The 25,516-nt window shown below is 40.2% G+C and overlaps 1 long non-coding RNA gene across 1 annotated transcript in view; it reads right to left on the bottom strand.

Annotated features, from left to right (window-relative positions):
- Nucleotides 1-219: 219 nt before the first annotated feature.
- LOC121393246 overlaps nucleotides 220-25,516 on the bottom strand; it is a 69,458-nt gene continuing 44,161 nt past the window's right edge. Inside the window, exon 4 of the long non-coding RNA XR_005960894.1 lies at nucleotides 220-293. This is a non-coding gene — a long non-coding RNA (uncharacterized LOC121393246). The remainder of the gene's footprint in view (nucleotides 294-25,516) is intronic.

Genomic DNA, 25,516 nt, shown 5'->3' on the forward strand with positions numbered 1-25,516 from the left:
CAGAAACTTGCACAACTGATATAATTTTTGCACCCTCTTCAGAAGGCTAATACAGGCTTCAATAAAATACATTTGTTCAACTATTTTACTTTCTGGATAACTTCAGGATGCTTATTTGTTACAAAACACACATACAGTAGATACATACAGTAGATATACCAGTGCACTGCATAAGTACTATCTATTAAGGTAAATAGTTCCTAGACTATTGCTGCTTACAATATGGTAGAAAGCAATCCAGCGTATATATCCACTCCAATAACTCTTGCATTCTCACATTTTCAGGTCCAGTTCTGAAAGATAAAAAAGGTCAAACCTGCAGATAAACAAAATGACAAATTCTCACATATAGTTAATAGCTTTTGAGGGTGAGGTCCTTACCAGCACCCCTGGTCTTCTAGCCCTCAGCTCTATTATAATTTTCTGAGGAACTCTGACCCTCACCACTGATTGCCAATTTCTGTCCCCTCATTGGCCCCTTATTCATTGCCCTCACCACTTGTCCCTCATTTTTAGCCATCTCCATCTGCTCCTATTCTTGGCCCTCACCATTGGCCCCCTAACTCTGGGTCTCTAAATGCTGATCTCTTCATCAGTCTATGGCCTTCACCTCTAATCCCTACATTAAGCCCCTCCCCAATAACCCCCTCCCCCATTTTTCTTGCCCCTAAATTTTGCCATAGCCTAGGTCTACCATTTCCATTAGCAACTATTTCTGACCCTCTCCATCAACCCCTAACTTAGGCACCATTGCTCCCCCATTTATGATAAGCTACATCTGACCCTTTCTTTCAGCCCTATCTTTGGTCCTCACCACCACCCCCCCCCCCATTTCTGTCCTTCTCCAATCAGCCCCTTACTTTGACAGTCCACCATTACTGGCCCTCACCACCAGCCAATTATTTTTGTCTCTTTAAATTGGCTCTTTACCCACAGTCCTCCATATTGGACAATACTCAAGTATACTAGAAAATCATATAAACATTAAATACACCCAATAAGCTGGTTTTTGCTTCCAATAAGGATTAATTATATCTAAGTTTGGATCAAGTATCAGGTACTGTTGGGGGGGCGGAGCTTGACAGCTCACAAGATGGACGCAGATTAAATGCGCTCCGACTAACCGAGACCATCTCCTGCTAGCTACGACAGGCACATTAGCACAGGGGTGAGCAAAACCCGCGGACTTGAAGCGTTCATTCATGGGACAGAAAAAGAACCCAAAAAAGGAAACCAAAAAGGTTACCGCTTACTTTGCACAGCGATCACATTCTCCTCCACGGGGCTCACCCCCCGCCATTTTGGAACAGAGGCCGTGAGATCCTTCGCCTACGCAGATGGCCATGCCCTCCTCGGAGGTCGATGCGGCTCCTGCTTCAGCGCAAGAAATAAAAGAGATGCTGATGGAGTTAAGAACAACACTCCAGGGAGACCTGAAACAACTGGCGACGGATCTCAGAAGAGAAATCCACGATATTGGCGAGCGTACAGCCCACATAGAGGAAAAGTTGGGATAGTTTGCCGAGGCCCACAATGATCTCGTGGAATCCTGTACAACAGTGCAAACTGAAGCCGACGCACTCCGAGACAAGGTAAATGACCTCGAAGACAGATCACGTAGAAATAACTTGCGACTGAGCGGTGTACCGGAGGCAGTTCAGGCTACTGACCTAGAGACTTACTTTACAGGCCTACTCTAGGCAATAATGCCAGACGCTCATGCATTGGTACTCTCTATAGACCGCATACATAGAATCCCAGGGATGTTATTGTGAGACTTCTGTTTTTCCAAACCAAGGATAAATTATTGGCCTCTGCCAGACAAAAGGAGAACTGGCCGCCACCTTCTCAACAGATTGAGGTCTACTCAGATCTTTCCAAAGCCACGCTTTTGAAATGCAAGGCATTCCAGGAGATTACAGTTTTACTCCGCCAACACAGTATACCTTACCGTTGGGGTACCCGGTGAAACTTATAATTCTCCGCAATGGGACACCGACTACACTTTCGTCCCACGACGAAGCAAAGAAGGTGCTTGCTCGATGGAACATCCCTATCCCGCCTGCGGAACAACGCCGCATCAGGAGAGACTCACCTCACCCCACACCCAGCAAAGTCTCTAAAATATGGAACACTATTCCTAATGGCTAATACGAGTATGGATCACTGTCCTGTCTTCTCAACGATGATACCTGGTAATACAATCCAGAAATGGGTTCTCAATAGATCTCTTGGTTATGTTACCCTATTATTCATTCTACGTTAGCCACCCCCAAGACTCCTACGACAAGGATCGAGGAGTCACTTTCGGTGGTCCCTCCTATGGATACCACCTACAACCAGCAACAGTTAGGCAAAAGTATTTTCATTGCCATGGTTATTTGAAGTTTAAGTCTAGTTTACTTTGTTTTGTTCAGCTATCACTCACTATTTCTCACGATGTGTTTGTAAAATGTACTTATTCTTTGCTGTTTGACATTACCCAGGGGCATAGGCGGCTACCTCGACACTGGTACGCTTCTACTCTTTAAATGCCAGCGGATTGAACTCCCCTCACAAATGTAACCAGGCATTACACGATGCCTTTCGCGTGAGAGCTGATGTTTTGTTTTATCAAGAAACGCATTTTTGCAAACTTAAACCACCATCATTCCTCAATAAGAAATTTCCTCACAGCTTTCATGCCTACTCACCTAACAAAACCAAGGAGTTTCCATCCTCATAAGCGCTAAAGTGCCATCGCGGGTGTCTAAGGTGGTCGTCGACCCCTCGGGCCGATATTTGCTATTACAATGTAGACTGGGTAACACTGATTTCACGATAATTAACATTTATGCGCCGAATGACCACCAAGTCCGTTTTCTATCAGCCACTCTAACGAAACTAGCGCAGCACAAAAAGGGCAGGTGTATAGTTGCAGGGGATTTTAATGCAACACCAGACCCCACCATAGATGTCCTTAGGACCGCCACATTCTCGACTCCCACATCTTCCTATACCCAGGCGAAAAAGTTTAGAGAAACCCTGCACTATCAAGCCCTTATAGATGTTTGGAGAGCTAAACACCCGGGAGACCGGGAATTTACCTATTATTCCCCTAGACACGCCACCCACACGAGAATAGATCTTATTCTAGCAGATCCCCAAACGACAGCACAAATTTCCAAAACCTGGATAGGCCTCAGAACCTGGTCAGATCATGCCCCTGTGTGTGTGGAGCTTTGGCCAGACTACAATAAACGGGGTATTAGTTCCTGGAGACTTAACGAATCGTTACATAATAAGGCAGACTTTAAACAAACGATAGAAGATAAAAATTAAGCAATACTTCCAAGAGAATGCACAGCCTGATATGGACCCCCAAAACCTATGGTTGGCACATAAAGCGGTTATTCGGGTGAAATAATCTCCTTAGCCAAAAGATATAGATCCCAGGGTACCAATCTACAAATCCTACTAGAGCAGCAACTTCACGACTTGCAACGTCAATTTCTGACTCAACCTATCCCCGAAGTCCAACAACAGCTGTCTGAGACTAGAACCAAGCTAAATGATCTTTCATTTGCCAAAACACAACATAGATTGAAATTATTGAAACAATACTACTACACTACAGGCAATAAGGCTAATAAACTCCTAGTCTCACAATTAAAACATAGACAGGCTAAGGTACGGATAGCTTCTATTTCGACCCCCCAGGCCAAATTAACGGACCCTAAGAATATAGCTGACCACTTTGCTTCCTATTATTCTAAATTATATAATTTATAAAACGACCCCTCAGAATCCCAACCCACACGAGAGACAATCCGCCAATATGTCAAAGATGTCCGCCTTACATTAAACCTCAGTTTTCTCTTGGCCCACATAGTGACGATCCCGAAACCAGGCAAATCTCCAGACTTATGCCAAAATTATCGCCCTATTGAATACTGACCTGAAACTTTATGCCAAGATTCTAGCATCCAGACTTGCTAATGTACTTCCATCCTTAATCGATAATGACCAGGTGGGTTTTATTCTGGGGAGACAGGGATCAGACAACACCAGAAGGTTTCAATCTTTATCGCACATAATCAAACAGACCAAACAACCCACAGTCCTTCTTTCTTTGGATGCTGAGAAGGCGTTCGACAGGGTCCACTGGTTATATATGCGAGAGACTCTCAAACATTTTGCATTCAGCCCCTCTATTCTACACCATCTGCCAAAGTTCATATTTCAGGGACCCTCTCGGACGCCTTCCACATCACCAACGGCACTCGCCAGGGGTGCCCACTTTCGCCTCTTATATTTGCTCTTATGGTTGAACCACTGGCCCATGTAATCAGATTAAACCCAGATATTAATGGCCTAGTTACCCAAGCAGGGGCCCACAAAATTGGACTCTTTGCCGACGATATTTCATTGGCATTAACCAACCCAACAGTAACCATTCCAAATGTTCTGCGCTGCCTTCAAATGTTCCAACAGGTCTCCTGGTACAAAATAAATACTTCTAAGACACAAGCACTACCCTTAAACATTCCACAGCCCACCTTGGATGCTCTCAAACAATCAATTAACTTGAATGGCGTGATTCTTATGTTACCTATTTAGGGTTAAGCTGCCAAAAAATCCTGATGATATTTACAAGTTGAACTAACAACCACTGTTGCACAAGGTAATCCAGGACTGTACTAAGTGGCGCACTGAACATATCTCATGGGCTTGGCCGCATAGTGGCAACCAAAATGGATCTTCTCCCTCAGATTTTATACCTATTCAGAACACTTCAAATCTCTCTGCCCCCCACATACCTCCAAACCTTGCAACGAACGATTAATAGGTTCATATGCAAGACAAACATCCCAGGATTAAATTCCAAATCACCCAGTACCCTAGGACCTCCGGGGGTCTTGGTATAACTAACATTAAGGCTTATCACACTGCTACGGTACTGAAATCGGCTATCCGAATGCATGCCCCATCAGGACACAAAAAATAGGTCGATCTGGAATCGGGTTATGCGGACAACCACCAGCTTACACAATATTTCTGGCTCAACAAAACTTCTAGGCCCTCCATCAACCTACTCCTGGCCACCTCCAGGTATACCTTACAAATATGGCACCATATGGCTACCAGACTTCATTTTGGGTCATTCCCCTCTCCGTTGTTTCCACTTTCAGCTTTACCTAAACTTATTCCACAGATTCGGATATCATCTTGGCTGGAAGCTGGAATCGTACAACTCCAAGACTTGTATTTTGCTAATTCCCTAGAATCATTTCAGAGACTATCTGACAAATATTCTTTAACTCCGCGAGATAACTATACTTACCTTCAAATTACACACTGGCTCCTTTCCCAAAATAAGGACTATAAAAAGAGTCGACTCAAAACTAATATGGAATACCTATGCAACAAAGCGTGGCATGGGAAACGACTTATTTCAGAATATTATAAGCAAGTGTTGGCCCAAAACCTAGATAATAAGTTGCCATATATGATCAGATGGCGAGCAGGACCTCCCAAAACTTATACTATACAGCAATGGCGGAATGTACTGACTGCACCACAAGGAGCAACCAAATGCACCAATCACAGAGAGGCCCATATCAAGCTGATTTATAGGTGGCATCTCACCCCAGACAAGCTGGCAAGAATTGTATCGACTTACCCTAAAAATTGCTGGAGAGGGTGCGGACAAGAGGGCACCTTACTGCATATGTGGTGGAACTGCCACATAATCTCGACCTTTTGGCAACACATCTTTCAATTGCTCTCTCAACTGCTCAAACAGCATCTTCCTATGGTCCCGGAAGTGGCCCTGCTACAAATCTACCTGATACGAATAGCCAAGAGCACTAGGAAATTGATGTTTCATGTTTTCAACTCCACTACCACCCTCATAGCCAAATACTGGAAGACTGCTACGACTCCTATGTTGCTGGAATGCATAGCCCAATTAACCTTAGAGGTAACTTGGAGATAGGGGCGGCAGAGAGAGATAACACTTTGGATTTGCATCTTGAAATCTGGGGTGACTGGTTCACTTTTATGGATACTTATACCCAACCTAATAGACTCTTGAGGGTATAATAACACATTGTGCTTTTTCTTTCCATTTTTTCTGTCCTGTAATAGCTGACGTGTTTACTTGTTTGATGTTGGTTTTATATGCAATTATACTTATCGGATCGTGATGTCAACTACCTGCCGAGAAGCAAAAAAATCCCTATTTCCCCTAAGGTTCTCTCCTGGTGATAATTGCCCAGTGTTGGCTGGAGGGGTCGGCAGCTCTCCCAATAATAGCAACACAGGCTAGTGTAGCGGGGATAACCCTGTTAAACGTGCAGGGGTTATCACTAGCCTTTTGTGTTTGGCAAATTTCTGTGTAACTACCTGCGAGAAAGCATAACACTCTGCTGTCATATATGTTATTGCATGTCTATTTCTCTTTCTCAAATATTGCAAATAAAACTGAAGTTTTAAAAAAACAAGTATCAGGTACTGTTTTAATAAAATTACAGAAAAATTAAAGCATTTTTAAAATTTGGATTAATTTGGATTATTTTGGACTAAAACTATGGGAGACTGACTTCCGTAATTCTGAGCTTTCTGGATAATGGGTTTCTGGACAACGGATCCCATACCTGTATCATGTATATCCAGATGATCAGGCATCATGGTTTCCTGACCAAAAACCTTGCCCACAATCTGCTCCAAGACACCAAAACTGCACCCTTTTAGAAAAGATGATCCTTTTGAGCCAGTCCAGGTTGTTGAAATCTGTAAATTTGTGAGGCTTATAAACCAGTGGAGATGTTTAAAATGATCACTAGAAACTGATCATCCAAGTGGCCAACCATGTTGGCCACTGATTTAGGTACAAGGTGAGCTCAGCAGAGATGTTGCTGCCTTACTTGTGGTATAACTTTGCCTTCTCTTCTCCAGCTTTAGCCCTAGATATGCAAATGGCTAGTCTGTAACAAGAAACGGGGGTCTGGAACAGGGATTAATGGCTATGGGTGGGGGTCCAAATGATGATCGTTGCCTGTAAGGGGGGCGCAGGTTTTTTTCTTACTCTGTCTGTGGGTTCCCTGCAGCCATGGTTTCTTTCCCCCGGCAAGTAATGCCACTGCTTGCATTTAATTTATAGCAAACATTGCTGCTGTTGTATTATTAAGGTAGGGAGCAATACTTTAGAAATGAACTGGAAATGTTATATGTATTCTGTGTTGGAGATCTGACCAGGGGCTCTGTTTATTAATAGTTATACAGTCAGAGTATCTTACTTTTTATTTCACACACATTTATATATATATATATGGCACCACAGACTTATGTTAAAGGTGTTAAGAGAAAAAGGATCATATTTCAATATTTGGGAAAACTGTGAAAGGGTGACTTTTGGCACAGGTTAAAGGAGTAATATCACAACTATGCAGGCACAGGGTGAAACAATACTATCAGTTATATTTGTGTTACAAAAGCCATGAATATCCTGTAAATGATATCCTTATAAATGGTGACTAGTGATGTAATCAGTTATAAACGGTGAGTAGTGATGTAATTGACTCACTAAAACTCGTGTATTATAATAAATAATAGTACCCCTTTTTGGAAAATATGTGGATATTAGAAGTAACCTTGGAATTCCATGACCTGTGTAAAAGCACTCGGCCGAATGGTTATGGAACTCCTCAGTGACTTATAATATCCTTTTATTTTACAATAAGGGGTACTTTATTCACTATATATGGCACACATACCTCAAGAGAAATCTCAGATCCACTAACTAAACAAAAGATTATTATAAATGTAGATGATTGGTATAATGTGAGTGAGAATTTAAGATCTATGGAGATTATTGCAGAAAAAAAGAGAAAGCTTGTGCTCATTTTAAGATAAGGAAACTTAAATATGATAATATGAACTTAAAGTAAAAATACAGTATCTTATAGGACCGAATCTCACAAGATAATTTATCTAATGCACTAATGCAATATACTAATAAAAAAGTACACATACTAAAATATGTTGTTGTTGTATTATTTTTTCCTTCTGCTTCTATATGATTATAATGGCTGTATTTGAGTTTATATATATTTATTTGATCACCAGAATCTTTTCTTATTTTTTTACCCCAACATCTTAAAATATTTTTTAAAAATTTAATTAAAAAACAATTCACAAGCTTCCCATTGGATTGAGTAAATTACACCAATTCATAGTTCAGGTATGGGATTCCAGTTGTTTTAATGGGAAGACCATCAGCTTTAGAGTTTATTCTTAAACCGTCAGTTTGAATTTTTAAAATAATTTCTATTTTCTCTGTAATAATAAAACAGTACCTTGAACTTGATAACAACTAAGCAACACAAATCCATGTTGGTGGTTTGGTTTTTATAAACAACAAATAAAACAAATTAAGCACATAACATAATTGAGCTTATCCAGAGTGGGATTAGCTATCAGCATGTAATAACTACAGATATGGGATCAGTTATCAGGAAACCCGATATCCAGAAAACACTATTACAGAAGGCCATTACATAATTTTATCCAAATAATTCAAACATTTTAAATGATTTTACTTTTTCTCTGTAATACTAAGACATTGCCTTGATTGAAAATAAGATATAATTCATCCTTATAGGAAGCAAAACTAGGCTGTTGGGATTATTTAATATTTACATGATGTTTTAGTAATTTAGGGTACAAAGATCCAAATTATGGAAAGTGTTATCTGTTATCTGGAAAGTCCCAGGTCCCAAGCATTCTGGATAACAGGCCCCATACCTGTACCTATCAGGCTAACAATGAAACCAGCAACATGAATTATGTTTGCAATGATTATGAAACTTCTGCACTCAAAGATTAACTGCCCCCCTTCTTATTTTAGCTAGTGGTTTAGCCCAACTTATTTACTGGTTAGTCTCTCTTTCCTAGTGTCCTGGTATTGACTATGAAGCTCCATCCACCATATGTCTAAGGACACCTTCCTGATTGGCTAAACACTTTCCCATCATGCCCTGGTACTGACTGTGGGAGAAACTGAATGTTTGCAAGAGAAGGCAGTAAAGCGAATAGGATTTATCTCCCATCAGCTACTGACAATCAGTCTGCCAGCTCAACATAATGAAGTTTCCCAGGTAGGGACACAACCAAAATCCTTTACCTCAAGGGGGTGGATCTTACCATAAAGTTGATGGATTGGGGATGTGCCCTTTGGTCTTAGGTTTTTGTCAGAGTCATTTTTAGTTACATCCCCAATTTGCGGATTTGGACATTGGGAACAGCTTGCATTGAAACTGAAGCCAGAGGCTGTCATGTCAACCCAGATCTAAAAGCATCCATGTGCAGTTTGACGATAACTTCTATTTCCCCTGACATTGTATTTATACTAAATCATGTTTTAATGTTTAAAGTGTGTATAGTTATATCTCCAGTGAGACAAGCTGGAATCAGTAATACTTTAGAGCAGGGCTTTGCAACTTGCAGATTGTAGCTGTAGTTGAACTACAAAGAGACAGTTACAAGATTGTCAGATGCAGCTTCAAATCAGAGTTATTGGCAGCATAGATGCACTAAAGACACATATTAGGGTAAATTGCATTGCATTTGTACTAAATCAGGTTTTAATCATGTTTTAAGTGTGTATAGTAACTTTTTCAGTAAGACAAGCTGGAATCAGTAACACTTTATAGCAGGGCTTTCCAACTTGCAGATTGTAGCTGTAGTTGAAATACAAAGTGACAGTTGGAAACACTAGTGACAGTTACAAGATTGTCAGATGCAGCTTTAGATCAGAGGTAAGTGCAGTACAGACACACTAGGAACATATATGATGGGAAATCTAGGAATTGTACAGACACACTAGGAGCACATATGATGGGAAATCTGGGAATTGTACAGACACACTAGGAGCACATATGATGGGAAATCTGGGAATTGTACAGACACACTAGGAGCACATATGATGGGAAATCTGGGAATTTGTACTAAATCAGGTTTTAATCATGTTGAAAGTATGTAAAGTTACTTTTCTAGTAAGGCAAGGTGGAGTCAGTAAGTGCAGCACAGACATGCTAGGGACACATTTTGGGGAAAATAATTCATGTGTACTAAATCAGGTTTAAATCATTTAGATTGGAATGGTCACCCGGAGATGTTGGTGCTTTTATAGAATATATCATACGTTAGGGCTGCTATTAGTGATGGAGGGCACATAAGTAAAGTAACATTGGGCCCTAGTACCTAGATTTATATTTGGGGAAGAATCTACTGCTTTGGAACAGTGAATATCATAACATGTCCAGTAGCAGGCTTTCCAACCTGCAGATTTTTGATTAAGTCAAAGCAACAAAGCACACACCTGAGAAGTTGTTCTTCAACAAGTGTATGGTTACTGATCCAATCCAATGTTAACTATTTTGATTGTGAGTTGAGGGCAGGCAGGGGTTGGCACACACAGGGAGCATAGAGCAGTCAGGGCAGGGCAGAAAAAATATGAAACACACATGCAGGGTATGGCAGGCACAATATGGAAAACCCAGGCAACACAGGGCAAACAGAGAATGGCACACACAGGCAGAGTATGGGACACACAGTCAGCATGGGGCACACAGATTATGGCACATACAGGCAGAATACAACAGGCAGAGTATGGCAAACAGACAGATCAGTGCCAGCAGAGTATTGCACATACAGGTAGAATACGGCAGGTAGAGTATGGCACACAAAGGCAAAGTATAGCACATACAGGGAGAACAGGGCAGGCAGAGTATGGCACACACAAGTAGAGTAGGGCAGGCACAATGTGGAACATAGGCAGACTAGGGCAGGCAGAATATAGAACACACAGGCAGCATACAACAAGCAGTGTATAGAACACACAAGCAGATTATGGCACAAACAGGTAGATGGGGTAGGTAGAACATGGAAAACACAGGCAGCACATGGAAGGTAGTGCATGGGACACAGACAGAGTATGGCAGGCAAAATATGGAGCACACAGGTAACGTATACAGGGAGAACAGGGCAGGCAGAGTATGGCACAAACAGGTAGATTGTGGTAAGAAGAATATGGAAAACACAGGCAGCATAGGGAAGATAGTATATGGCACACACAGACAGAGTAGGGCAGGCAGAATATGGAACACACAGACAGCGTAGGGCAGGCAGAGTATAGCAGACACATGCAGTGTAGGGCAGGCAGAGTATGGCACACACAGGAAAAATTAGGCAGGCAGAGTATGTCACAAACAAGTTTAGTAGGGCAAGCACATTATTTCACATACAGGCAGAATATGACAGGCAAAGTATGGCATACACTGACAGAGTATGCCACACATAAGCAGAGTAGGGCAAACAGAATGTGGCACAGACAGGAAGTGCATGGCAAAAAAAAGGCAGTATAGGACAGGCTGAGTATGGCAGAATAGGGCAGGCAGGGTATGGCACATACAGGCAGCATAGGGCAAGCAGAATAGGGCACATAGATAGAGTAGAGCAGGAAGGATACAAACACACAGGCAGCATAGGACAGACACAATATGGAACACATAGGCAAAATTGAGCAGACAGAGTATGGCACACAAAGGTTAAGTGGGGCAAGCAGAGTATTGCACATACAGAATAGGGGAGTATAGGTAGTATGGCACATACAAGCAGAATAGGGCAGGCAATGTATGGCACACACTCAAAGGGTACAGCATACACAGACAGAGTATGGCACATACTGTATAGGCATTGTAGGGCAAGCAAAGTATTTTACACACAGGAAGAACAGGTCAGGGAAAATATGGAACACACAGGCAGCATAGAGGCAAGAAGAGTATGACACAAACAGGCAGCATAGATGCAAGAAGAGTATGACACAAACAGGCAGCATAGAGGCAAGAAGTGTATGACACAAACAGGCAGAATATGGCACAAACAGGTAGATTGGGGTTAGCAGAATATGGAAAACACAGGCAGCACAGGGAAGGTGGTGTATGGCACACACAGACAGCATTGGGCAGGCAGAGCATAGCACACACATGCAGTAGAGGGCAGGCAGAGTATTGCACACACATGCAAAATTAGGCAAGCAGAGAATGGCACACACAGGTTTAGTAGGGCAAGCAGATTATTGTACATACAGGCAGAATAGAGCAGGCAGAGTAGGGTACACAATGACTGAGTAGGGCACACCCACAGGCATAGTAGGGAAGCAGAGTATTCTGCATAAGGGTAGAATAGGACAGTCAGAGTATGGCACACACAGGCAGAGTATGGCAGAATAGGGCAGGTAGAGTATAGAAAACACAAGCAGAATAGGGAAGTCAGAATATGAAACATAAAGGCAGCATAGGGTAAGCACAATATGGAACACACAGGTAACATAGGACAAGCAGAGTATGGCACACATAGGCAGAGCATGGCGCACACCTGCAGCATAGGGCAGGCAAAGCATGGCACACACAGGCAGAATAGAATATGCAGAATATGTCAAACACAGGAAAATTAGCGCAGGCAGAGTATTGAACAGGCAGAATAGGACAGGCAGTAGGGAAGGCAGAATGTGGAACACAGGCAGTGTAGGGCAAACAGAAAATGGCACACATATGTAGAGTAGGACAGACTGAATATGGAACACACAGATAGCATGTGGAAGCAGGGTATGGCACACTTAGCATAGGGAAGGCAGACTATGGAAAAACAGGCAGCATAGGGCAAGAAGTGTGTGTCACACACATGCAGAATATGGCATGCATAGATAGCATAGGGCAGGCAAAATATGGCACATACAGGCCATTTATGAGTAGCTTAGTTTGAACATGAGCATTTTCATTAATTTTTCCTTTACTTGAACAACTCAATGTACCATGGGGTTGTTAAAGGTGCTGAGCTTCAATCTATCAATCTACATTCTACACACAAGCAGAACAGCAAAGGAGGCAGGAAACCCTATCAGCCGGCGGAGGGCAGGGGGAAGGCAGTTTGGGGAGATTGCCGCTGGGGCGACTGATCTCCCCAAATCTTCTCATGTGGACTGACCCTAAGATGAACAATACATACTGTACTATGTACAGTGGCACAATGCCAGCACTGCTCCTACAGTTTGAGTTGTTAATAGAAGAACAATGTGGGCCATTATAGTCTGAGATGTGTACAATATAGGACTTTACAGGTGTGAACAATACAGGGTTTTAGGGTTGGGGCAGACGGGTAGATTCGGGGAGATTTTGTCACCTAGCGACTAATCGCCTCTTCTGAGCAGCGCAGATTTTGTCACCGAGCGACTAATCGCCTCTTCTGAGCAGCGCAGGCAATTCTTCATTCAACCAGGCAGACGGAAGGCAGTTCGGGGAGATTGTCACCCGCAGAAGAGGCGATTAGTCGTCAGGCGACTAATTCTCCCCGTCTGCCCCAACCCTTATGGGTGTGAACAATACAGGGGATTGCAGGTATGAATAACAATGCAGGACTTTTACATTCTGAATCTGATGTGTGAACAATGCAGGGGTCAATTAATCTAAATTCTTAAACCTTTTAAAGCTTATACAAAGGTGAACAGTCACAGCATCCAGATTTTAAAGGAGGGCCACACGGGGGGGCACAGGCTGCATATGGCTCCAGACTACAGCAGACGGACACTTAATAGTTCTAGTGGTAAACGTTTGTGTTTGAAGAAAGGAAAAATGTTTTTGGATAAGGAGGGATACTCTGCATTTGTGCCTTTGTAAGTGTTTTTTGGTTCCCAGTAAGTGTGAGTTGTCATATAGTTGTCACCCCTTCCCTGTTACATTCCTTGTATACTGTAAATCAGGGCTGTCCAACTGGCGGCCCGCAACCCCCATTCATGTGGCCCTCCACATCAAAGTCTGCTTGCTGTGTCTGTTTACCATTTGTAAGGTTTAAAAGGTATCACTACAGAGATTAACTGGCCCCTGCATTGTTTAAACATCAAATTCAGACTAATCCCCTGTAGTGATGGGCGAATTTGCGCCGTTTCGATTCGCTGAAAAATGCTAGAATTTCCAGCGAAATGGTGAAAAATTTGCGAAATGACTCTGGCGTCTCATTTTTGATTCTGGCGTCTGTTTTTTCAGACTGCGGCGTCAGCGAATTTTCACAGGGGTTTTTCGAATTTATTTGCTGATGGAAAATCACGCAAATTCGCGCCTGGGGAATAAATTTGCCCATCACTAATCCCCTGTATTGTTCATACCTGTCACACCTCTATTGTTTATATCCTAAAGCCCTGTATTGTTCACACCTTATTCAAAATGCTAATGGGGCACTAGCACTGTGTCACTGTATGTAGTACATATTATACTGGTCCTGGTCCTGTACTGTTCTGTCTTCCATATGCTCCCTGTGTGTACGCCATACTTTGTCTGCTCTTTGTACCCTGTGTTTGCCATACTCTTGCCTGACCTATGATCCCTATGGAACACAAGCCTGGTATTTGTTCTGGGGGTTTGTTAGCATTTAAAAATTATTGTTAGGGGCCCCTAAGGTGTTTAATCATATGCTGGGGTACTGTATTATACACAGGGGAGGAGGCATATGGATATAAGGGTATGTTTTAATATGACAACTTTTTTAACATAAGAAAATGTTCAACACTTTTTCATTTATATTACTGCCCCCTGTACCAGCAGCCATCCATAATACAGCCCACCCTGTACCTGTGGCAGTAGCCATCCATTATACTGCCCTCCCCATACCTGTACCAGCAAGCCTAGCAGCCATCCATCATACAGCCCTCCAGCACTGCAGCCATCATATTGCCCCCAATCTGTACCTGTGCCAGCAGCAGCCAAAAATAAATCTGATCACATCAAATTGCCACCAAGTATTTATGTACCTGTGCCAGTGCCCAGCCCAGCAGCAACAGCAAACATATGGACCCCAAATCTGTACCTGGCTGTGCCAGCAGGAAGCTTCACACTTTCACAGTAATAGAAAGAATGTCTTCAGTTCAGTGCAACTGTGCAAGGCTGAGAGCAGCAACCGGGAGCCACACCAAGCAGGCCGCCAGCTCTCTGTCTCTCTCTGCCACCCAATAGCATCAGTGATGTCTTTGACGGGTATACGCATGTCGCACTGCACTGCTACACTGCACAGAAGGAGCTTTACTTGCTGGCAAGAGGGAGAAAGTGAAGGAGGGGGGTTCCACCCAACTGTGTGACCATGATTACTGAAACAAATGATTAAATAAATGAACACTACTTGAAAAAATGAAATAAACAAAACATTAAAATTGTGCGCCTCAATAGTGGCGTCCTAGACAGCCGCCTACTCTACCTACCCCTAGTTCCAGCCCTGATCCCTGCAGTGAGCACTAACCGTATGTTTTTTTGGTGTGCTATTAATATGGACATGGTCTTGCGGTAACATGGGTGTGGTTTAAAGTGGGTGTGGTCTATAAACAGGGAGTGGCTTCCATTATTGGCCCTCCACCATGTCGATTAGAAAAATTCCGGCCCTCTGTACCATATAAATTGGACAGCATTGCTGTAAGTGATTGTCCACTCTGAAAGTCTGGGCTATTTAGCAAGGGTAGATAAAGAATGTGGCAGCTATATTTTGGAGAGCAATTTTAATAGATTGTCAAAAGAAAGGTGATGTGCTTGCCATCGTTTGGTTTCCTGAAGAATTTCCTGTATGCAATATGTGATTTTGTATGCATATATTTTATGTGAATTCTTCTGGATTTATTTGCTAAAGTAAGTGATTGTGTTGTTGGCCCATTTAAAGCTGTATTTTATACACCATTTGGGTTTTCCTTTATAACTCAATAGTAATATTTTATAGGCATTGTTTATGCAATACCCAGAGACTGATCTATATTGTTGGATGAAGGATAGGATGTATAGAAGGCCCTGTTTCGGCTTTGTAATATATAACAAAATGCTGTAAGCTTTGTTTCATGTGATCCGATTTTGATGCCTTGGAATGCTGTCATTTCTCAAAGGAGCCTAACGGGAGGGCCTAATGTTACGTTAAACAAAAGAAGAGAGAAGAGGCATACCTCAATTTATAATTATTGGATTGGTTATTATGCCATTTATGAGTAGCTTAGTTTGAACACGAGTGTATATTTTTGTGATGCAAGTGGAAAACTCAAGGTCCTGAGCATTTTCATGAATAGATCCTTTACTTGAACAACCCAATGTACCATGGGGTTTTCAAAGGTGCTGAGCTTCAATCTAGCAATCTACATGCTATCTATCTATCTATCTATCTATCTATCTATCTATCTATCTATCTAAATAAACATATATTCGAAAACTGGGGGATTTCCTGATTTCCATAATCAGATCAAAATGGCCATCATATTAAATCTGTGCCACTTGACAGGACTACCTATGGCATGTAAATACACTGTAAATCTACCAGCAGTTCATAATTGGGCTCTCCACAGAGTGGGATCAGCTATCAGCATGCAATAACATCTACCTATCAGGCTAGAACTGACATCAACAACATGAATTATGTTTGCAATGATTCTGACACTTCTGCACTCACAGCTTAACTGCCCCCCTTCTTATTTTAGTTAGTGGTTTAGCCCAACTTCCTTACTGGTTAAGCTCTCTTTCCTAGTATCCTGGTATTGACTATGAAGCTCCATCCACCACATATCTAAGGACACATTACTGATTGGCTAAACACTTTCCCATCATGCCCTGGTACTGGCTGTGGGAGAAACCGACTATTGGAAAGAGAAGGCAGTGAAGGCAATAGGATTTTATCTCCCATCAGCTTCTGCCAATCAGTCTGCCAGCTCAACATAATGAAGTTTTCCCAGGTAGGGACACCACTAATTTTCCTTACTTCAAGGGGGTGGATCTTACCATAGAGTTGTTAGAATGTGGATGTGCCCTTTGGTCTTTGTTTTTGTCAGAGTGATTTTTTTTAGTTAATTTGCTGATTGGGACACTGGGAGCAGCTTGTGTTTCAACAAAAGCCCAAGGCTGTCACGCCAACCCAGATCTAAAAGCATCCATGTGCAGTTTGACGATACCTAATATGCCTCCTGACATTGCATTTGTACTAAATCATGTTTTGATGTTTAAAGTGTGTATAGTAATATCTCCAGTTAGGAGCTGAAATCAGTAAGATTTTAGAGCAGGGCTTTCCAACCTACAGATTGAAGCTGTAGATGAATGGCAAAGTGAAAGTTACAAGATTGTCAACTGCAGCTTTAGATCAGAGTTAAGAACAGCATAGACGCACTAGAGGCACATATTAGGGAAAATGGCATTGCATTTGTACTAAATCATATTTTAATTGTGTATAGTAACTTTTTCAGTAAGATAAGCAGGAATCTGTAATACTTTAGAGCGGGGCTTTCCAACCTGCAGATTGTAGCTGTAGTTGAACTATAAAGTGACAGTTGGAAACAGTTGTGACAGTTACAAGATTGTCAGATGCTGCTTTAGATCAGAGGTAAGTGTAGCACAGATACACTAGGAACATATATGATGGGAAATGATTTAGAATTTTTACTAAATACAGGTTTTAATCATGTTGAAAGTGTGTAAAGTAACTTTTCCAGTAAGGCAAGGTGGGGTCTGTAAGTGCAGCACATACATGCTAAGGACTTATTTTGGGGGAAATAATGCATGTGTACTAAATAAGGTTTACAACTTTAAAACGTTTATATTGGAACGGTCAGTACCAGTTTGTTTTAGGAGGTGTTAGGTGCTTTTATAGAATATATCATATGTTAGGGCTGCTATTAGTGATAATGGGGATCAAGCAAAGTAACATTGGGCCCTGGTTTCTAGATTTATATTTGGGAAAGAATCTACTACTTTGGAACAGTTAATATAATAACATGTCTAGTAGTAGGGCTTTCCAGCCGATACATTTCAGATTAAGTCAAAGCCACAAACTCTAACATCTTTCAGCTGCCAAAGGCCAAGAAGTTGCTCTTCAACAAGTGTATGGTTACTAATCCAATCCAATGTTAACTATTTGGATTGTGAGTGGAGAGCAGGCAGGGTATGGCACACACAGAGTATGGCACAAACAGGTAGATTGGGGTAGGCAGAATATGGAAAACACAGGAAAAATAGGGAAGGTAGTGCAGGCACACACAAAGACAGAGTAGGGCAGGCAGATATATGGAACACATAAATGGCATAGGGCAGGCAACATAGAGCACACACATGCAGTGTAGGGCAGGCAGAGTTTGGCACACATAGGCAAAAATGGTCAGGCAGAGTATGGCACACATGGGTTTACTAGGGCAAATAGATTATTGCACATATAGGCAGACTAGGGCAGGTAGAGTATGGCACATACAGGAAGAATAAGGCAGGCAAAGTATGGCACACACTGACAAATTACAGCACACACAGGCTTAGTGGTGCAAGCACAGAATTGCACATATAGGCAGAATAGGACAGGCAAAGAATGGCACACAGACATAGTAGGGTAATCAGAGTATTCCACATACAGGCAGAACAGGACAAACAGAATGTGGAACACACAAGAAGAGTATGGCATAATTAGGCAGAATAGGACAGGCAGAGTATGGCAGAATAAGGTAGGTAGAGTATAGCAAACACAAGTAGAATAGGGCAGGAAGGGTATGGCTCACACAGGCAGTGTAGGGCAGGCAGAGTAGGGCACAGATAGTGTTGGGCAGGCAGAATATGAAACACACAGGCATCACAGGCAGAGTATTGCACATACAGGCAAAATAGGGCAGGCAGTATGGAAGGCTTCTGGAACACAGGCAGTGTAGCGCAGACAGAAAATGACACACATATTTAGAGTAGGGCAAACAGAATATGGAACACATAGATAGCACATGGAAGCAGAATATGGAACACACAGGCCAAGTATAGCACATACAGGGAGAATAGGGCAGGCAGAGTATGACATATGTGATGTGTTTGCAAAAACGAAGTGATCCCAAATAAACTTAAATTCGTCCCACGGCAGAGGCAGAGGTCTGACCTAAGTCAGTAACTTTCAATTAATTCTATGAAGAGAGAAAAGAACCCCAATTGCCTCTCACTCGTTCAGCGGTTCCTCAATTATTAGATTACCTGTTAAGTATTTATTGTGATTGTCAAATGGCAACCACTAACTAATTACAGTAAGTGCTTAATTTTACCCAAAGATAAATTATATTAAAGTGCAAGTGCAATATAATTCATTCTATTAAATATAACTAAAGATTAATAAATACTTAATTAATTACTTTCACACAAATTAATGACCTTATGATACAATGTGTTGTCTGGTACGTTGGTTTTGCATCCACAATCAATCTGATCAAAGATTCAATAAAGTGCTTCAAGTGCTGATATGATTGCTATTAAATGGCAATTACCAAAAATTCATCATTGCTTCAAAATTAATTTATTGTAAAGTGCTTAACAGTGCTAAGTAATAAATATTGATAAATAGGTAAAAATTCAATAGTTGATATAGTGAGGACCACAATTAATGGGATAAATTACTTTTAAAAAATACACATGATGCTCAGGTTAAAAAGTTTTAGCAAGAAAAGGAAATTAGAAGAGGTGGAGTTGTCCCAAAACTACTACCTAGTTGTTTGCTATCCCTGGGACACCACAAAGACAAAGGAGGCAGAGTATCCGGGACTGTGGTCTCGTAATTAATCTAAATCCTATTCTGAGAAAGAGCTGAATAACCCTAAAAAACCACAAATCCACGGGCTCTTGTGACTTTAGTAGCAGAGAAAAGAGAGATTACCGAGCATTGGTTGAAGTGAGTATCTTCCCCACCCCTTCTATTCCATTAATGGAATAGAAGGGGTGGGGAAGATACTCACTTCAACCAATGCTCGGTAATCTCTCTTTTCTCTGCTACTAAAGTCACAAGAGCCTGTGGATTTGTGGTTTTTTAGGGTTATTCAGCTCTTTCTCAGAATAGGATTTAGATTAATTACGAGACCACAGTCCCGGATACTCTGCCTCCTTTGTCTTTGTGGTGTCCCAGGGATAGCAAACAACTAGGTAGTAGTTTTGGGACAACTCCACCTCTTCTAATTTCCTTTTCTTGCTAAAACTTTTTAACCTGAGCATCATGTGTATTTTTTAAAAGTAATTTATCCCATTAATTGTGGTCCTCACTATATCAACTATTGAATTTTTACCTATTTATCAATATTTATTACTTAGCACTGTTAAGCACTTTACAATAAATTAATTTTGAAGCAATGATGAATTTTTGGTAATTGCCATTTAATAGCAATCATATCAGCACTTGAAGCACTTTATTGAATCTTTGATCAGATTGATTGTGGATGCAAAACCAACGTACCAGACAACACATTGTATCATAAGGTCATTAATTTGTGTGAAAGTAATTAATTAAGTATTTATTAATCTTTAGTTATATTTAATAGAATGAATTATATTGCACTTGCACTTTAATATAATTTATCTTTGGGTAAAATTAAGCACTTACTGTAATTAGTTAGTGGTTGCCATTTGACAATCACAATAAATACTTAACAGGTAATCTAATAATTGAGGAACCGCTGAACGAGTGAGAGGCAATTGGGGTTCTTTTCTCTCTTCATAGAATATGTGATGTGTTTGTCATTATTTTGTTTCCTGTACAATCTCCTGTATGCAATATGTGATGTTATATGCATTTATATTTTGTGTATTCTTCTGTGTTTATCTGCTAAAGTAAGTGATTTTGTTGTTGGCCCATTTAAAGCTTTATTTTATACACCATCAGGGTTCCCTTTATTACTCAATAGTAATATTTCAAATTCATCAATGATTATGCAATACTCAAAGACTTGGCCATATTGATGGATGTAGGATAGGAAGTGTGGCAGGCCCTGTTTCAGCTTTGTTTTATATTTAACAAAATGCTGTAAGTTTTGTTTTTATGTGATCCGATTTTGATGCCATGGAATGCTGTCATATCTCAAAGGAGCCTAAGGAGTGGGCCTAATGTTAGGTTAAACAAAAGAAGGAAGAGGAGGCATACCTCTATTTATGTCTATTGGGTTGGTTAGGGTGCCATTGATAAGTAGCTTAGTTTGTACATGAGTGTATATTTTTCTGATACAATATGTGTGTCACCCAGCAATCTAATATGAACACTGAAGTAAAATAGCCATAACATTTTATCAAATGCCTCTCTGTCTCAAGGCTCAATGGGAATCCAATACTTTCATTGTCCCTAGCAAAAATGATTGTAGTCGTTATTGCCATCCTAATTCCCCATGTTGACTGTCATTTGCGTAAAAGCTTAGCTGGTGCTTTGTTAGGGGTGGTTCACTATTCTGTTAACTTTTAACTAGTAATACAATGGCTAATTCTAAGAATATTTTGCTTTGGCCTTTATTTTTTCCATTTGTATAGTTTTTGAAATATTTGCCTTCTTCTAACTTCCAGCTTTCAAATAGGGGTCACTGACCCTATCTAAAAAACAAATGTTCTGTAAGGCTACACATTTATAGTTAATGTTACTTTTTATTTCTTATGTTTCTATTCAGGCTCTATCCTATTCATATTCCAGTCTCTTATGCAAATCAATGCTTGGTTGCTAGGGTAATTTGCATCCTAGCAACCAGATTGCTTAAATTGCAATAACAAAAAAAAAGAAATAAAAAATGAAAGCCAACTGCAAATTGTTTTAGACACTCTCTACATCATACTAAATATACATTTTAAAGGTGAAAAACCTTTAATATATATATATATATATATATATATATATAGACGTTAATAGTTGTATCATGTGTGGGTTCAGTATTTCATAATATTCTGCTGTGAAACAATCCGGGTGATTTATGCACGGCCAGTTATTTTAATTATGCCCGATATCCCTGCTGTTGTTATTAGTGAGTTAAGCATCTCCATCTTTGTCTGGTCTATTTCTAATATTTTGGCTTTTTGCAACATAAGACTGATAAAGTCTTCAGGTGGTTCCTCAGCTCAGTATATTTTCCTAAAGTACTCTTCCAATGCTGTTACTCAATTTGTGGTTGTTACATGGTCTGATGATACCTGGTTGGTCTTGAGAAGTGAGTGTTATTAACTCTGAAATTAGGTACAGTAAAATCCCAATTTTACATTTTCAAGGGACCAGGAGAAATTGTGTAAAATTCAGGAAAATGTAAAATTAGGGAAATGTACTAAATAAACCTATTCTTTAGGTATACAAAACATATAAGTATAGAGGTCTCTTTTACTCTCACTGAAATACAATATTTAAAGATATGGAAGTGAAATATAAAAATCTGTAGTAATAAGATATTAACTTTAAAAAACTCTCTTATATACTCTAAGGTAATTGTCTTCTTAACACTTCAAGGTGAAGTAATGGCGAATAAATAATGATAGAGAGTAGGACTCTAATGCACTAATGCGATGTACTATGGAAGTACACATATTAAAATAAGTTGAAGTTGGATTGCTCTTTTTTCTTTCTGCTTCTATATGATTGCAAGGACTGTATTTGATTTTATACATTTTTCTTGATGCCTAATTTCTTTTCTGTACCACTACATTTTAAATATCATCATCATCATCATTTATTTATATAGCGCTGTCAAGATACGCAGTGCTTTAAAATATGTAAAAAATATAATAAAAAAGAGAATTGAAAAAAAACCTAATTCACAATCCTCCAAATTACGGAAAGCTCTCGTAAGTGGAAAACCCAAGAATTTACTTGTACTACTCAGCAGCACTTTTCAAAAAATATATAAAAGGAACCATTACATTTTCAAAGGTTCTGAGATTCATAATCACACCCCTTCCATCAGACCAAAAGGAGAACACTAGTGATAGGCGAAAATTTGCCAAAATGCATTGAGGTCTATGCGTGACAAATTATTGACACGTGACAATTTTTTTCACCCATTAGAGTCGTAGAGATTTATATTTGGTGAAGAAGTTTCTGCTTTAGGACAGTGTGTTTAATAACATATCCAGTAAGGCAAGGTGGGTTCAGTAGCATATTATAGCAGGGCTTTCCAACCAGATTTTATCTTAAGTAAAAACAACAAACCCCAAACACTTTCAGCTGCCAAGGGCTTGTACTTCAACAAGTTTATGTGTACTAATCCAATCCCAAGTGCTACATTCTTTCTATTTTTTGATGATTCTGTCAACGGACTCTGTAGCTTTAAATGGTACTATTGACACTCTTTTAACAATGGCACACTAAAAGAATCAAACAGCATGGTACTAAAATAAATATTTTTATATTAAAAAAAAATCACAAATAGACCCCCTATTGTTAGAGCGGGTCTTTTGTTAGATTAATCAAAGCAAGGCAGAGGGGACACCCCTGTCTTCTACTTCAGAAAATGAGTAGTCTATTTCTGAGGGTGCCATTTGTGAGTAGCCTAGCTTGGCCATTAGTATATGTTTTGCTGATGTAAGTTAGGAAGATGTTACCTAGCTTTTCTATTATGGAGTAAGTGAGATAAAAAGGGCCATATGATTTTATCTGTGTTAAGGCTCAAAATGAGGTTTCTACTTTCCTTGTCCCTAACAGAAATAATTGTAGCCAATATTGTCAAATGCCGATTACATACAAAACCTAGCTGGTGTTTTGTTAAGAAATGAGTAGCAAAAGTTGAAGTCTCCGGGCCAGTATCTTAGATATAATTTTAAGGTTGACATTCAACTGGAATATTACATGGCAGGAGGTCATTTGTATGGGGTTTCTGTTTGGTTTGCAGATTAGTGTAGTGTATGCTTCTATGAGGTCAATATTTATTTCACCTCTCTTGCATTATAGACATTCGTTAATAGGTGTATGATATGTGGGTTCAGTATTTTATAATATTATGCTGGGCCTGGTGATTTATGAGTGACCAGTGCTTTTTTAGGCCTGATATATCTGCTGTCCTTATTGGCAAATTTAACATCTCCCTCTGCATCTGGTCTATTTTTGTTAGTTTGATCAGTTCTTTAAGTGGTTCCTCGGCAGAGTATATCATTACTCTCTAAATGCTATTAATCAATGTAGGGTTGTTGCATGAAGTGTTGGTCCCGGGGGTTTGTAAATTCAATATGTATTTTGCTTTGGATTGTGATTTAGTTACGTTGACCAGCAGGCTCCCTGTTTCAATTCCCCATCTAAAGAATTTATATTTGGAACATTCCAGTGATTGTCCACTCTGAAAGTCTGGGCTATTCAGCAAGGGTAGATAAAGAATGTGGCAGCTATTCAGGTTGTCTCAGTAGCTGGTTTCCATATTATGTACAGTAGAGGATTATCTATCTTGCTTGGATGTTCCTGTTTGCACATATGTAGTGTTCAAAGTGAGTGTGGAATAAATTGTTGTTCTTGTGAAGCACTGCGTATCTTGACAGCGCTATATAAATAAATGATGATGATGATGGTGATGTATATAACTCCGTTTCATGTAGACAATCTTTTAGATGTCTGAGTGTAACCATTACAGTAGTATATTATACTGTTTGACCCCATAAAGGGTCCCCTAGTATAGTTTTTTAAGGCTAATTCTTAAGGTTTCTTCTTGTTCAAGAGGAACTCCCTAAAATATAGATTTAGTTTTCGTGTGTCTTTTTGTGATGTCAATTCAGGTTTTATAGTTTGAATAATATTTTGGAGAGCAATTTTAATAGATTGTCAAAAGAAAGGTGATGTGCTTGCCATCGTTTTGGTTTCCTGAAGAATTTCCTGTATGCAATATGTGATTTTTGCATGCATATATTTTATGTGAATTCTTATGGATTTATTTTGCTAAAGTAAGTGATTGTGTTGTTGGCCCATTTAAAGCTGTATTTTATACACCATCTAAATAAACATATATTCGAAAAATGGGGGATTTCCTGATTTCCATAATCAGATCAAAATGGCCATCATATTAAATCTGTACCACTTGACAGGACTACCTATGGCATGTAAATACACTGTAAATCTACCAGCAGTTCATAATTGGGCTCTCCACAGAGTGGGATTAGCTATCAGCATGCAATAACATCTACCTATCAGGCTAGAACTGACATCAACAACATGAATTATGTTTGCAATGATTCTGACACTTCTGCACTCACAGCTTAACTGCCATCCCTTCTTATTTTAGTTAGTGGTTTAGCCCAACTTCCTTACTGGTTAAGCTCTCTTTCCTAGTATCCTGGTATTGACTATGAAGCTCCATCCACCACATATCTAAGGACACCTTACTGATTGGCTAAACACTTTCCCATCATGCCCTGGTACTGGCTGTGGGAGAAACTGACTATTGGAAAGAGAATGCAGTGAAGGCAACAGGATTTTATCTCTCTTCAGCTACTGGCAATCAGTCTGCCAGCTCAACATAATGAAGTTTTCCCAGGTAGGGACACCACCAATTTTCCTTACTTCAAGGGGGTGGATCTTACCATAGAGTTGTTAGAATGTGGATGTGCCCTTTGGTCTTAGTTTTTGTCAGAGTGATTTTTTTTAGTTAATTTGCTGATTTGGACACTGGGAGCAGCTTGTGTTTCAACAAATGCCCAAGGCTGTCACACCAACCCAGATCTAAAAGCATCCATGTGCAGTTTGA

The sequence above is a fragment of the Xenopus laevis genome, chromosome 4S (assembly GCF_017654675.1).
Source record: "Xenopus laevis strain J_2021 chromosome 4S, Xenopus_laevis_v10.1, whole genome shotgun sequence".
Classification (NCBI taxonomy): Eukaryota; Metazoa; Chordata; class Amphibia; order Anura; family Pipidae; genus Xenopus; species Xenopus laevis.